Here is a 16600-nt window from a genome sequence, read left to right on the forward strand (position 1 = left end):
CAGCTGAAACACATTGGTTTCATAGCAACAAGGGTTATGTCTATGGGAGACAATAGTGGCAAAATGTTGTCTGTTAAGCAAATTACACAGTGATAATAGTACTTTGCTGGGAACGTTTTCCTTGTATACAGAGAATTTTAGTCTGATACTAATATTTCAGGTAAACTGGTTATCACTGTGGCTTTAGTGAAGATATATTTTGTACTGCATGTCATATCACAGTATTGAAATGGACTTACTGTGCTCCTCTGAAAAAGTAAGGAAAGGAATCAGGCAAAATCCATTGAAGTGTTTGATTGGCTGGTAACTGATAATGATTTTACTGACAAAGCCCGAAATAATACTTCAAGGTCATTGCTGTCTTGACACATTAGGATTAAAGGAGCCTGAACACTTGACTATACAAATATGCCATGTCTCTTTTCAACATAAGATTTAAAATCACTGCGCACTATAGAAGTCCGCATGTATGACTCAAGATGTGAATCTACTGCTGTAAAGAAGCATTGGGCCAATCACATAGAAGTATCTCATCTAGACATCCTGTGAATATGTTAATGTCAAGAGAACAGCACTGTATTCAACATATGAAATGAGACAAATGGTTGATCTTGAGCAACTCTCATCTATGCTTGATGGGTATTTTAGTACGTGTTTGCTTCAAAGACAGGGAGATGGTCATGGCGTGTAGTGAAAAAGGGTAGTTTAAACTAAAATTCTCTATATAAGAGAAAGAAAAAAAAAAACAAAAGTGTTTTCCAATGTAAGAAAAGTCAGAAAAAATGAGAGGAAGGGGAGAAGCAAGATATATGTAGCAGATATGTTTCTCTTCATCAGGGTTGTATCAGGTAGGACATCCAGCATAACACATTTGCCAAATGAGATATGCAGAAAACAATACAGATTTACATACCTGATCGAACGAGGCCCAGGTTAACAAAAAACGTCACCAGTACTGTTAGCCAACAGGGTGCTGGAGGAAGTAAATTGGGCTACTGTTGGCAGAAGGAGGATAAGGAGAAGAAGAGGATGAAGGCATAGCCGAATGTAGGAAGAGAGGAGAAAGGTTAGGAGTGTGGCATTGAGAGTAGGAACTTTGAATGTTGGCAGTATGACTGGTATAGGGAGAGAGCTAGCTGATATGATGGGCAGAAGGAAGGTTGATATATTTTGTGTGCAAGAAACCAGGTGGCAGGGAGGTAAGGCCAGGTGTATTGGAGGTGGGTTCAAATTGTTCTATCATGGTGTGGATAGGAGGAGAAATGGGGTAGGGGTTATCCTGAAGGAACAGTATGCCAAAAGTGTTTTGGAGGTGAAAAGAGTGTCAGATAGAGTGCTGTTTATGAAGCTGGAAATTGATGGTGTAATGATGAATGTTGTTACTACATATGCTCTGCAAGTTGGGTGTGCAATGGATGAGAAAGAAAAATTTTGGAGTCAGTTGGATGGAGTGATGATGACTGTACCCAAGGGTGAGAGAGTGGTGATTGGAGCAGATTTCAATGGGCATGTTGGTGAAGGGAACAGAGGAGATGAGGAAGTGATGGGTAGGTATGGTGTTAAGGAAAGGAATGCAGAAGGTCAGATGGTAGTGGATTTTGCAAAAAGGATGGACATGGCTGTGGTGAATACATATTTTAACAAGAGGGAGGAGCATAGGGTAACATAAATGAGTGGAGGGAGATGCACACAGGTGGATTATATCCTATGTAGGAGGGCCAGCTTGAGTGAGATTGGAGACTGTAAAGTGGTGATGGGGGAAAGTGTAGTTAGGCAGCATAGAATGGTGGTCTGTAGAATAACGTTGGTGATCAAGAAGAAGAGGAGGAGTGTGAAGGCAGCACCAAGGATCAAATGGTGGAAATTGAAAAAGGCTGATTGTGAAGTGGCGTTCAGAGAAGAGTTAAGACGGGCACTGGGTAGCAGTGAAGAGTTACCGAACAGCTGGGTAACTACAGCAGAGCTAGTAAGGGAGACTGCTAGAAAGGTACTTGCTGTGACATCTGGACAGAGGAAGGAGGACAAGAAGACCTGGTGGTGGAATGAGGAAGTACAGAAGAGTATGCAGAGAAAGAGGTTGGCAAAGAAGCAATGGGATTGACAGAGAGATGAAGAAAGTAGACAGGAGTATAAGGAGATGAGGTGCATGGCAAAGAGAGAGGTGGCAAAGGCTAAGGATAAGGCGCATGAAGAGTTATATGAAAGGATGGACACTAAAGAGGGAGAAAAGGACCTGTACTGATTGGCTAGGAAAGATGTGCAGTGGGTTAGGCTGATAAAGGATAATGAGGGAAACATACAAGTGAGGAGAGTGTGCTGAACAGATGGAAGGAGTACTTTGAGGGGCTGATGAATGAAGAGAATGAGAGAGAGAGAGAAGGTTGGATGATGTGAGGATAGTGAATCAGGAAGTGCAATGGATTAGCAAGGAGAAAGTAAAGATAGCTATGAAGAGGATGAAGAACGGAAAGGCTATTGGTCCAGATGACATACCTGTGGAAGCTTGGATGTGTTTAGGAGAAATGGCAGTGGAATTTTTAACCAGATTATTTAATGAAATCTTGGAAAGTGAGAGGATGCCTGAGGAGTGGAGAAAAAGTTTTTTGCTACCGATTTTTAAGAGTAAGGGTGATGTGGAGAGCTATAGTAACTACAGAGGGATAAAATTGATCAGTCATGACATGAAATTATGGGAAAGAATAGCAGAAGCTAGGTTAAGAAGGGAGGTGATGATTACTGATCAGCAGTTTGGTTTCATGCCAGGAAAGAGCTCTACAGATGTGATGTTTGCTCTGAGAGTGTTGATGGAGAAGTACAGAGAAGGTCAAAAGGAATTGCATTGTGTCTTTGTGGACTTAGAGAAAGCATATGACGGGATGCCTAGAGAGGAGTTGTGGTATTGTATGAGGCAATCGGGAGTGGCAGAGAAGTATGTAAGAGTGGTACAGGATATGTACAAGGCTAGTGTGACAGTGGTGAGATCTGCAGTGGGAGTGACAAATGCATTTAAGGTGGAGGTGGGATTACATCAAGGATCAGCTTTGAGCCCTTTCTTATTTGCAGTGGTGATGGACAGGTTGACAGACGAGATCAGACTGGAGTCCCCTTGGACTATGATGTTTGCAGATAACATTGTGATATGTAGTGAGAGTAGGGAACAGGTTGAGAAGACTCTGAAGAGGTGGAGATATGCTCTAGAGAGGAGAGGAATGAAGGTCAGCAGGACTATGACAGAATATATGTGTGTGAATGAGAGGGAGGATAGAGGAATGATGAGGATGCAGGGAGTAGAGCTGGCGAAGGTGGATGAGTTTAAATACTTGGGATCAACAGTTCAGAGTAATGGCGAGTGTAGAAGAGAGATGAAGAAGACAGTACAGGCAGGGTGGAGTGGGTGGAGAAGAGTGCCAGGAGTGATTTGTGACAGACGGGTACCAGTAAGAGTGAAAGGGAAGGACTGCAAGAGGGTAGTGAGACCAGCTATGTTATATGGGTTGGAGACAGTGGCATTGACAAAAAGGCAGGAGTCAGACCTGGATCTGGCAGAGTTAAAGATGTTAAGATTTGCACTGGGTGTGACGAGGGTGGACAGGATTAGGAATAAGTATATTAGAGGGTCAGCCCATGTTGGATGGATTGGAGACAAAGCCAGAGAGGCGAGATTGTGTTGGTTTGGACATGTGCTGAGGAGGGATGCTGGGTATATTGTGAAAAGGATGCTAAGGATGAAGCTACCAGGTAAGAGGTAAAGAGGAAAGCCTAAGATAAGGTTTATGGATGTGGTGAGAGAGGACATGGAGGTGGTTGGTGTGACAGAGCAAGATGCAGAGGACAGGAAGAAATGGAAACAGATGATCCGCTGTGGCATCTCCTAATGGGAACAGCTGAAAGAAAAAGAAGAAGTGAAAGACCAGTCAGGCTGCAACAATCTGACCTACCCTCTTGGAAAGACTGGATACATGATATGAAAGATGAAAGACTGACAGAGTAAAAATCCAAGAATACTCCAATAAAGTCATAAAACTGAAGAAGTGGGTGCAATGGCAAACAATAGACTGCAGATGGTCAGAAAAGATAGAGGTTATCTAACAAAATAATAATTGGAACTTAGAGTATCACTTAATCATACTACAGTGTTTCTGTAACAGATCTTGAATAAAACAGTTTGTGCTGAATACAGTAAAACTGACAGTATTCATAGGATCAGGAAATGGAATGGTAAAAATGGATTGAGAAGATATAAAGGCATGTCTGAGATAATGGGATAAGCAGGCATTTTGCACCTTATTTTATTTTGTGCAAAGTATATTTATTTAGGTGTAAGGTTTTTCAGTAATTAATCTTTACATTAGTATATTTATTTAGGCATAAGATTGTTCAGTCATTGTTATATATAGTAGTATATTTATTTAGGTGCAAGATTTTTTCACTCATTACTCTATACATTGGTATATTTATTTAGCTGTAAGATTTTTCAGTCATCACTTTATACAGTGGTATATTTATTTGGTGTAAGATTTTTCATCCATTGCACTGTACAGAGGTATGTTTGTATAGGTGAAGGATATTTACAGAAAGATTTTACAAGTATGGGGAAAGCCTAGATTTCCAGAAATGATGAGGTGAGAGTAATGGGGGAAGGTGGTGATTAACAATCTTGCATTACTGATGGCATGCTGTATGACAGAGAGGATTAGACTTCACTAAGAGGAACATATTCCAGACACCAACTCATGGATTGCAAAGGATCACAACAGAAAAATCAGCTCCCAAATAACATTAACAATTCAAATCTCCTGGGTGAATTCGACATGAACTGAACATGGAAGAGGGGAGATTAGCACTCAGATACAGAAGCATCAGCAAATGTCCATGGAATACAAGAAAAAAAAATACAAGGTTGGAATAAGTAGATGAAACAAAACATAATATGGTCTGGTGACAAACAAGAAGGACAATAATGCAAAAGCACAGAAACAAAAGTCAAGCGAGCAACAAGACAGCATATATAAAAGGCAGCTAAGATTGTCACACTTACACCACTGACATATTCATACAGGGGATTCAGGTTGAGGACATTTAGTGCAAAGAAGGAAGTGATCTAAAAGCAGAGGCAGAGTTTCGACTGGAAATGGGAAGTAGGAGGATGGCTCCGCAGTTAAACCAGAACACATAAATTGTTGGAGCCCAGAGTGGCTCCAGGAGAAAGATATGTTCAGAACCTTCAAAGCACAAAGCTCAATGCACAGGAAAGAGATGAGTGCAAGGAGAATGCAAGAGGCTGACAGGAACACAAAAATGAAAGAACTTGAACACACACGGAGTTTAAGGTGGTGACAGTAGCTTTAATTTAGATACTAAGTAACCCAAAAAATACAAATTGATCTGAGACATTTCTTTTCAACCAAGTTCCATATTTAATATAGTCAAAAGAACTAGGAAAATGTAAATGCTATAAATTAAATGACTGCAAGGAGGAAGGATAAAAGAAAATTACTAAATAAGCTCCTTTTTCTGATTTCCCAGGTACATAGGTGAGTAGAAGGGGTTAACCTCATGACAGAAAAACTCTCATATAAATGAGTGCATATGCATTGTAATAAAATGATAAAGTAATCTAAAGTCTGCAAGATTGTTTCAAAAAATGAGCATCACTTTTGGGGTCAGGCCATCATGTATTAGTGCAGGGACTCTTTGAAAATACTTTCTATGCCATTCCTAAGATAGATTAATAGAGGAAGATAGAATGGGGAAACAAAATATAGGAAATGGTACCTCCAGGGCATATTCACCAGACTTTGTCTATTGACACATTAAAGTCCATGAAAGGCATAGGTATTTGAACGCAGAAGAAATATAAAGAATGGGAAATCAGAGGCAGATGCTGGAGGGAGTAACCAAAGCTCATCCAAGATGAAAGAAAAAAAGTGAACAGAGACAAAGCAGGAGAAAACTGAGTTAGTGCAAGAAGTAGTGGTATTGAATACAGGGGGGATGCATGCACCCCGAAAAGAAAGAAAGCACATATGATGTTAGCATAATCTTGCTGCATGGGATGATACAAAAGGTCAGGAAGAGTTGGAAAATATTTAAAAAAGAACACCCCAAAATGGAGTGTAACCATAAATTTGGAGGGGCAGGGACCAGTGACTATACGTTTCAGAAAAAGGTTATGAGTAATCACAGAAAAAGTGTAAGACAGTGGTAGGAGAAGATTAATTATTTAGCAAAGTGGAATCCAGGGTAACAGATGTTTAATTAATGCTGTTGATATGGATTATGGGAGTTGTACACTCAATTATGCAAGAAATGGGAACAAGTAAGCAGAGATCATGTAGCACTAATGAGGGGCAATGTTTTGTGGTACCTATTCAGAGAAAGAGAAAATAATCAAAATGAAGAGGACCTTTTAGGAATATGAAAAAAAAACTGATAGATATTCCTAGAGAGAAAGAAATACCTAAAAAAGAAAGAGTTTGCATTCAGTAAAGATGGTCTAATAGAATACTACACAAGTTTCATAGTATCATTCACTAAAAAAGAAAGAAAAGAATATGTGAGAAGTTTGTGAGTTATAAATGCAAGAGGAAGGAGTAATCCAATACAGAACTAGAAAAAACTAGTAGAAGAAGTGCTGTGTGAAAAGGAAAGGGACAAGAAAACTCTTGGAAAGTCCTTATGTGGGGGATTAAGCATCAGTTTGTGGTAAGATTATGTGTACAACCGGACACAGATGGAAATGGGAAATCAATGAGGAAGGAATCCTGGAATGCTGCCTGAATGAAAGACAATACAAGATTTGGAATGTAACATCAAATAAACTAAGATGCAATGAGATCTGATACTGAAAGTGGTGAGTAAGGTGAAAAGAGTGACACCCATTGAATTATAAAATTGGTTTTGTGAAGATTACTTGTGGTTTACAGGAAAATCTTAGGCCAGGAGGCAGAAACATACAAAATAAGCACAAAAGTGGGTGGTGAAATTGAGACAGTTAAATTAAAAGACAGTAATGACATTAATAAGAGACATCTTCCAATAATATTAACAATAAGAATTGGGCCCAGGGAGTGCTATGGTGGTAGTCTGGCATGATAGGAGAACATTTATAGAATACAGGAGAAACAATAGACAGAGATTAAAGCAGGGATTAAGAAAGTAATATTGTTAACGATGTTAAGAAGGTTTTCCATAAAATGAATGAGAAGAAAGTGAGAGGACCCAATGGTTACTGAATGAAGATTTATAAAATGGAAGGAATAGATTCAGCAGGTACTAGGTAAGGAATATAAGAGGAACGATGAATCTAGAAGCTATCATTAAATTCAAGAGAAGAGCTAGGTGTTGGCAGTGTCAAGGGATGGTGAGATCTAACAAATACAGGAAGCTATAGGAAAATATCAATAAGAAATGCAGTCAACAGGGTATTACGAAAATTCTGGCAATAAGGTGTTCTCCCAATTAGCCATTTAAAAAGTTAGAACTCAGATTGCTGAGTCCAGAAATGTGGAAAGTGAAAGACAAAAAATCTGGGCTTACATATATTAAGCCTGAGATTGCCATTTCTCTGAATATTTCTTTTTCTCCAGTCTATTTTAGAACTCTATATCCAGGGGTTTGAATCAAGAGGTATCTATGCAATTTCATTAATGTTTTTAGTCTAAGTGGAAATTAATAGATTAACTTATATATGTTTATTAGTAGATATGTATTTATTTAATGTTTAATAAATATAATGAATTTAGTTTCTATAACTAACTAATTTAATTATCATGTTTTGTATATTACACTGGATTTGCATTTCACTTGGTGTTGTATGTGTTTAAGGTTTAATTGTTTAATTAATGAGATGGGCCTATGATGTATTTGAATTAGAATACTATTTTTTTGGATGCATAATATTCTATGAAGACGAATAGCCAAGCTACCAGGAGGAGTAAACTCGAGGGTGTTATATCTACCATTGTGTGTTGTGTTTTTTATTCAGTAGTTGCAAGTTCGTTGCAGAAGTTTTCGTTTTGTTTGGACTTACACATATTAAACCTGAGATTGCCATTTCTCTGAATATTTCTTTTTCTCCAGTCTATGGTGGATCTCAGTTTTTCTTTTCTGGGGGGCTTTACCCCCAAAGCAGTGGATGCAGTGGGTTTGACTAATTGCAAAAAAAAAAAAAAAAAAACAAAGAAAGAAAAAAAAAAACAAGTCTAAAGTTTTTCTCCTGTATTTTCAGTGTATTTTTCTTAGAGTTTCAGGACTGTTTTATTCTTCAGTATCTGAAAAGTTGTCGGGCTCCATATAGGGAAAATTGTAATATGGGTAGTTAAATGGACCATCTGATTTTAGAAAGTTAGATTTCTCTTTGACAGTGGGGTAAGTGGCATGTGCCAGTGCCCTTTCATTAAATCCAGTGTTTTCAAGCATCTTGTATTAACTAGATTTTCAATCAGCTCATTAGTTCTGGACAAACTTTGAAATATTATTCAGTTTCATAAAGTAGTTACACAGTGTAATACTTCCATCAGGTTTGGCAATTTGCACTGCTGGTTGCTCCATTTACTTTGTGACTTCTTTCTTTCCTAGTTTGACTATTTTGGACTTCCTTCCTTATGCTTTTGTGTCTCTGGCACTCTAATTTCAGTGCAATCTGCAGCATTGCTGGTGTTGTCAGTGTTTTTTTTTTTTTTTATTCTACCGTTAGTTCTTTCAAGCATTTATGAAAACAATCCTTTATTTTTTAAAGGCAATACATCGTCTCCTCCTTCTTCTAGCTGCATTTCAAATAATGACACTTTAGTCCTTCCTGTACCAATTACAGCTTTCTGGCTTTTTGCAGAAATGTTCTCCTTTGTTTTGACAAATTTGCTGTATTTTTGTTTTCTTGGTTATCTAACTTTATAGTTCACTGTATTTATTCTTTCTATGACCTCAAATGTCTATTCACACTTTGGCCAGACATTTTACTGGTGAGAACATTAGCTCTACCTACTTAATCTGCTAGGCTAAATTCTTTTTATATACTCATTGCATTTCCTGTGCTCTATGTCTGTGCTACATTTCTGTGGACATTAGGACTTTTATCCTATCTTGCAAAATAAAACAGCATTGTATTGGATATTTTAATGGCATGTTTTTTTATCACATGTTTTCTTAGGAGTGTCATTTAGCCCGCTTAGTTGCCTACCATAAAAAAATCTATCTGGAACAAACCCAGAGAGCTATAATTCAGTGGGGTGAAAGGGGTGGCTACCTGAAGCACAAACTGTTAGTGAGAGCAATCAGGAGATGTGATGGTGCTGAAGAGTAGTTCTAGCGGTTTACTATAAAAATATTTAACGACATGCCGATTTTGGAAATCTTGTAATCACATGGGCGATGGACAAAACAGTGAACCAAAACTTTCCGAGTTCAGTAAATCAAAAGCAAGGAAGTGATTGGTTCCTGTAAAATTGTCATTGACTTGAACAGTGATTTTAAAGGAACAGTCGAACTGGTTCAAATTTTGAATGTTGTTTTGACCATTTTTACATATGGTAAAAATTATGTTCACAAATTCAACCATATGAGTCGATGAAACGACTCAGATATGTTGAGTCATTCAACATTTTGATAGTAAACTGTTCTGTCTTCAAAAATGAATGCCAGTTCTGATATTGTGAGGTATCTCTGGAGGCAGAGAGTGATAAAGCCCTGACTACTTCTCAGCTAACCCAAGTTCAATTAGTAGCTCAGTTGATTGACCAAAATTGCAGGCAAAGGATGGGCATGCCCATCCAAGGTGGGATGGCACACATTGATATGCTCTTTAAGGGGAGGCATGATCTAATGAGGGGCATTGTCCTTAAACATAATCACAGAGTGTGGGGATGGGGCAGGCAAAGGGTGTGGGTATGTCATAAAAATAAAGAAAAAAAATCTCCTGAATGGAAGCACAGATGAGCCAAGTCCCCAGGACACCATCAGGATCCACAACCAGCCCTAGCAAAAATGGAGTATGTCTGTGGTGTTGGAGACCATTTGTTAGACCGAGAGTATACATTGGGTAATGAGTGCTGGGCAGGGAAAACTGAGGTCCAAAGGGGCAAAAAATAACTAACTAACTAACTAAATACTGATGCTGTGGTCAAGGCAGAAATGCTCAGTGAGTGGCAATGATTTAAGTGTAGCAAGCTGCTTTTTTTTACATATGTAGCAAGCAGATTGCTATGGTTTCACAGAAGAAGAGCTGTTTTTGTTTATTTCTTTTTTTTTCTTTTTTGTTCTTTAACTTTTTGAAGACCTTTTTTTGCTTCTCAACTTTGAGATCAGGGATGTGCTATTTATGGAATTACACAGAACACCAGATGACCTAGTCATAGTTCTTTAAACCAGCTGAAGCCAGTAGTAGCTTACTACAAACAGTATACATGGCAACACCTGGTTCTGAGTTTTACCTTCTGCATCAGTAACTTTCATTGACACAGTTTCAGTATTTTATTCATTCTCTCTACTAACATGTCAGTTTGCAAATGGTAGACTGAAGTGAAATCTTCAACTGTTTGACTTGGAAGCACTAACACAACTGATGCAGTGCCTTTGACATGAAGGGACTGCCTGGGTTTGTAAGTACCTCTTTAACAATACCTATTCTGGAGAATAACAGCACCAGCCCTCTTACAATAGCATTAACATTAGGTTTATGCAATGATACTGTCTAGAATTTTGGCAGTATTGTCTACTGTGATTAATATGATTAATATGTACTGTATCCCATTGCTAAACTTTACTAGTAGCCTCATGAAGTCCAAAGTAATACATTCAAGGAGTACCTCTATGATGCACATAGGGATATGTGGAATCCAGGATTGGCTGTAATTTTCTGGCATTCTGGACAAAAAGTGTAGGTTTTTTTCTTTTTTTTTTTTTTTTTTTGGTATGCCTTAGATTTTCCTACCCCCTAGCATACCTCTCCACCTCTTAATGCAAGAAATCTAGACAAAGCATAAAATAATGGTATGACAGAATCTCAAAATAAGGAACAATTTTAAATACTGCTATTACAAAATTAGAAATTTCCAAGAATAACATGATTTGTGTTACCATGCATTTTCTGAAGGATATGAAGTCTGAAATTTAAATGAGTGTCATAATTTAGTGACTTCAGTCTTCAGTGATTTGCCAGAAAACTACAATTTTATGAAGAACAGTCCAAAAGTATGAGGCAAAAATCTGGACATTCTGTGAAAATTTGGACAGTCAAGAGGTATGACCCCAGGCACCTTCTAAACACATGACTATGGGCTAGCTTCATTACTAGTTTTATGTAATATTTGGAGGCTACATACATTTTTAGAATCTCTTCTCTGCCTTAGTTATTCTACATAAGATGTTACCCTTTAAGTCAAAATAGGGGGTCAGAATTAATTGAAACATCCTGTGCATATCTTCCCCTACAATCTCGTTTATGTTTTCTTTTGCCCTGCTTAAAGTTTGATTTTCTCACTATGTATCATCTTCCTGTTGTTATTTCTTTATGTTTATTTCTGAAAATCCACTGAGGCTTACTTTCTTCAGTACAGTGCTGTGGGGTGCAAGGGGATCTTTCTTCCCATGTTGGGCACTCCAGCCTCCTCTATGTTTTCCACTGCAAATGGATGCTCTAAATAAAAATCACTTTTTGCTCTATTTCATCTCCAACTAGTAGAGCCACCTTGAGTTCTTTCATATTTTAGGTTGCTCTTCCTATATCTTCATGCCAGTGGATGCCATCAACTCACTTTCTTTTCCTTCTCCATGTTGTCCTCCAGAAGTGTAGCTGGTCCAACCACTGCCCTTGTCTGATACTATAAATCAGTGCCTCAACTGCTCAGTTCTTCACATGAAGTGAAAAAACAAAGCACTTTAGTGTAATAAGTCAGTCTCAGTGATTAGTTTATTGCAGTTAGATCATCTCCTGTCCCACTTTCAGCTCTTTCATGAAAGAGCAAAAAAAAAAAAAAAAAAAATATATATATATATATATATATATATATATATATATATATGTTCCTTCTACTGGCACATCAACCAGGCTGCCAGGTGCATGACACCCCCCACCTCCTGCCCCAGGCATTCAGGTTCCATTTCTGTGCCCTGTCCCCAACCCCCCCTTCAACTTATTTTATTTAAAAAGAATAATAATAATAATGGCATTTTCAGTAAGACGCTGCCCGGTTTGATTCTCAGCTAGAGCGTCTTCTGCGTGGAGACATGTGTGAATGGGCATACCTTCGTTGAAGGTTGTGCAACAGGGCTGGTAACTCGGCATGTAAAAATCAACTACCAATCATTAGTGGACCGGAGTTCCATTGTGGTGACCCCTAACCGGTAAAGCTGAAAGACACAGCAATAATAGCATTTTAAACTGCAGCAAGCTGCTTACTACAAATGTAGGAAACAGTTTGTACAGTTTATACCCTTCTGCACAGAGTGCTATGGCACTCATGTTTTAATTAAAAAAAAATATATTTTTTAAACTGTAGTAAACTGTTTGCTACAAATGTAGCAAATAGGTGTTACAGTTTATACCCTGTCTGCACTAAGTGATAGAGCACTCAGCTTTTAGTTAAAAAAAAAAAAAAAAAAAAAAAAAAAAAACTATAGTAAACTGCTTCCAGCAGTTGCTGCAGTTTAGACCACACACAGAGCTCTAAAGCACTCAAGTTTGACCGCAACAGGAGACACGACCAGATAGGATGATTGAGCCCCCAACACTTTGTGTCAAAGGCAGTTGCCCCTCTAGCTCTACCCTACCTATGCTACTACTGTCCTCCCACTCCAATGGTCATCTCAGAACAAAATGTTTCATCTGTTTCCATTTCTTCTTGGCTTACTGAGAACTGTAGCTTATCACATGCCTTTATCTTTATTTTCTGTTTAATGCTAGCTGAAAAAAGCTCAGAATTCTGTCTTTTCATGTCTGGCTGACTTTTAACATACATATGTTCTAAGGGTCTTCATTACTACTACTACTTCTACCATTGTCTTAGTTTCCATCTTGATGCTTCTAGTAAGTATCTATGCTAACTTCTGATTTGTACCAAGTTTTACTTCAGATGGACCAATACAAACATCATCATATCCTATGCTGTCATTGTTTTGCAGTTTTAGATTTACATTGTTCTAGCAGTGGAGTACACTTTTCATAACGTTGAGGATCCTTTTCCATGACTAGCCACAGCCAAATTTTAGACATTTTCCCAGCTTCTTTGTCATCTATTCCTTCTCCTGGTTTTGACTCTTATGTCACTGAAAAGTGTCACTGTCATGCTCTTCTTCCCCCTATTCTTATAGAGAACGGATGCATCAAGGTGGCCCTCTTCCTCTTTCTTATTAATTCTTTTGGCCTGCCATGCTACACCCTATAGTATTGCTCTTTTCCAATATTTTCCACAGTGCTTTAAAATGGGTAAATATTTTACTAATATTATATTATAAGGCAAATTAGGGGTTACATGTACAGGATGTGCCAGTTTTCCTAGAATTGCCTGAATTTCTTCATATATAAGAGGATACTCTTTTCTGTCATTAGGAATATGTATTAAACCAACTTTGGCTGTTAATGTTATGCCTACTCAAGAAGGAACCCTTCACAAAAGAAATGGCACCTCCAGACCCTAGCAAGGCTTGAACCCTTGTCTTTCTAAAAACCCTGGATCCTTCCCTTGTTTGGTTGTAACACAACACCATAGTGCTGCCTCAATTAGCCTACATGTTGTTTATTTAACTCTATTGGAGCAACTTCTTTTACAGCAAGCATTCCGTTTTCATAGTTCTGCCAGAGTTTAGCAATGTGACATTTCTCTCTCATTTTTAATTCAGAGGCATAGTTGGTTCAACAAGTACACTTCATCAGCCCCATGAACTAATGCCTTACCCTTCAAAGTGAAGAGCAAATACAAGGTATTCTGCAAAACTGCAGGAAGCCAATCTATGTGCATTCCTTCCACCCCAGCTCTTCAAATAAAAAGCAAAAAAAAAAAAAAAATGTCCACTCCACTCTATCTACTGCTATCTAGCAGGTGACCACTGCATGCCCCTTCCTTCCTGCCCCACCTCTTCAACAGTAGATCAAATGGAAAAATAAACAAACAACAAAAATGGGGGGGGGAGCAATCTGGTACCAGAAGTCCGGTTTCTGTGTCCTGCTCCTGACCCTCCTTCCTCAGATTATACTGGGGGGGGGGCATGCTTTTTTTCTTTTTTTTTTAAACTGTCGCAAACTGCAATGCTCAAGTTTTAGTTAAAAAAAGAAGAAACGTTAAATTATAGCAAACTAATTCTGCTACAATTTGTATTCCACACAGAGTGCTACAGTGATGAGGTTTTGGTATATCAAAATAAAAATAAGAATAAAAAAGAAACATATTTTTCTCTTATGATCTACAGCAATCTGCTGCTACATGTATAGCAAGCAGTTTCCACAGTTTTAACATCACATACAGTGTGCTATAGCACTCAAATTTTAGCTAAAAAAAAAGAGAAACAAATCTTTTTTTCTATTATACTGTATCAAACTGCTTGATACAAGTGTGACAAGTAGTTGTTAATGTAACAGTTTAGACTGCATAGGGAGAATTACAGCTTCAAGACTGAACCCAAATGAAATACTAGCTTTTAAAAGTTATTATGCATTGCAAAGTGATTAGAATCAATCTTGAATGGCTACTTGCATCCCCTAAAACTTTGTCCCCAGGGCTATTATCCCCTTCAATCCACCCTAGCTATGCTTCTGAACAAATGAATGCATTATTTATTCCTTTTTAACATAATTAGTACTTTTGTTAATGCAGTTTTAGAGTTAAAAACAGGCAATTCAAATGTAATCATTGTGTCACTATTTATAAACCATTCTACTAAACTTATTATCTTATGTGATTTCTTTGTATTATTTCATGATATCCATTGTCCTATTTTACTTTATTAAACCATGGTGATTTAGTTATTCCTTCTGCTAATATTTCGTCATTTTCAATTTACTGTTGCTATCATATTCAAGCCAAAGATTTAAAATATGCTTTAAATCTGTCCACATGTCAGCTTATCTTTATTAACAGTCTGGTTATATAACATTTCCTGAATTTTATTTATTTAACATTTGTTAACTGGGAAAGTCTGACTTTTCAGTGGAGGCCCAAGGAGAAATGCTCCAGATGCATGTCTTTGTAACGTGGGAGGAAACCGGAACACTGGAAACCCACACAAATGCAGGGAGGACATGCAGACTCCACACAGAAGGCACCCCAGCTGAGAATCGAATCAGTGATCCTCTTGCTGTAAGGTGACATTGCTACCGCTGCACCACTGCACCCTCCACCAGTTTTGACCAAATGTTCTTTCTCAAGCTTCGACATACTCCATGTTAATAGTTTCTTCCATGTACATTTGTAATGTCTCTCCTGTCAGCTGGGATAATGGGGTTTGCTCATTCTGCTATTATCAGTTCTCTGTGGTGGGATACTGTGCAAAGTCAATAAAGTAGACTGTAGGCCATCATTTCTGGTTAGTTTCTTCATAGGTGACAGTTGGCAACTACACTGACCAGCACAGCTCACAGTTATGTTATTGTACCAACTGTTATAAGTCCTTCATGGGGGGGGGGGGGGGTCATCATGAAACCATGCCACTTAAGTTCACCTCTCTAGGGAATTAGCAGCCCACAATGCTATGCAATTAGTAATAGAAGTACTGTAAGGACATGTCTTATGCCAAATGCTCATACATACACTAACAATGTAAATTCAAGGAGAACAATGTATGCAGGGAATATACATAAAACAGGTTTATTCAAGAATCCTTACAGTCTAGTAAATCAGGCATTAGAGTATAGCTCACATTTAGTACAAGAACAGATCCACATTGATAAAAGAATATTGGCTTAATTTACCACTGGATTGTGATAGGATACCATACTGCTGTTTAACCATATATTGAGAATATAGTGAGTGGCCAAAATGATTGCTTTATTTGTAAGGAGCTAACATTCATTTCTGGATCTTGATGAACAAGCAGAGTTAGACCTTTGAACCAAGGCATTTATTGTTTTGTATAACATGCAATGAAGTATTTTAAGCTGAGTGAAAATTAATTCTTTCCCTACGGTTCTAAGAAATTTTCTTAGGTTCTGCATAGTGAAGTGTTTTGTTTGGAAATCTGAAGGAAATTTAAATATCTTGTAAATGAGTTCTAGCCTGTGAAGCTGAGTGTTTTGTAGGATGGTTCAAAATAATGAGGCATAAAATAATTAGGAAGCTGAAGAGTAAATAACACAGCATCATTTGCAAAATATTCTCTTGATTTGTATAACATTCCAAGCACTGTTTTTTTTTTTTTTTTTGAATACGATGGCTAATCATAACAGTCTGGACAATAATCTTATAGACGTGGTTTTCAGTTCTGTACCTTTTATATGGCCACACTACTAACACACACATTTATCCTCCAAGCATAACCTCCACTTGTTAAATAGAAACCCAAGAAACATGTGTAATAAAAATCAAAGACATCCACAACTGCCTCGCTGTCCACTTCCCCAATATAGCCATTGCCAAAGAAACCTGGTTAAAATGAGAAATACCTTATAATG

The sequence above is a fragment of the Protopterus annectens genome, chromosome 4.part0 (assembly GCF_019279795.1).
Source record: "Protopterus annectens isolate FY-2018-M chromosome 4.part0, PAN1.0, whole genome shotgun sequence".
In the NCBI taxonomy this organism is placed as follows: domain Eukaryota; kingdom Metazoa; phylum Chordata; order Ceratodontiformes; family Protopteridae; genus Protopterus; species Protopterus annectens.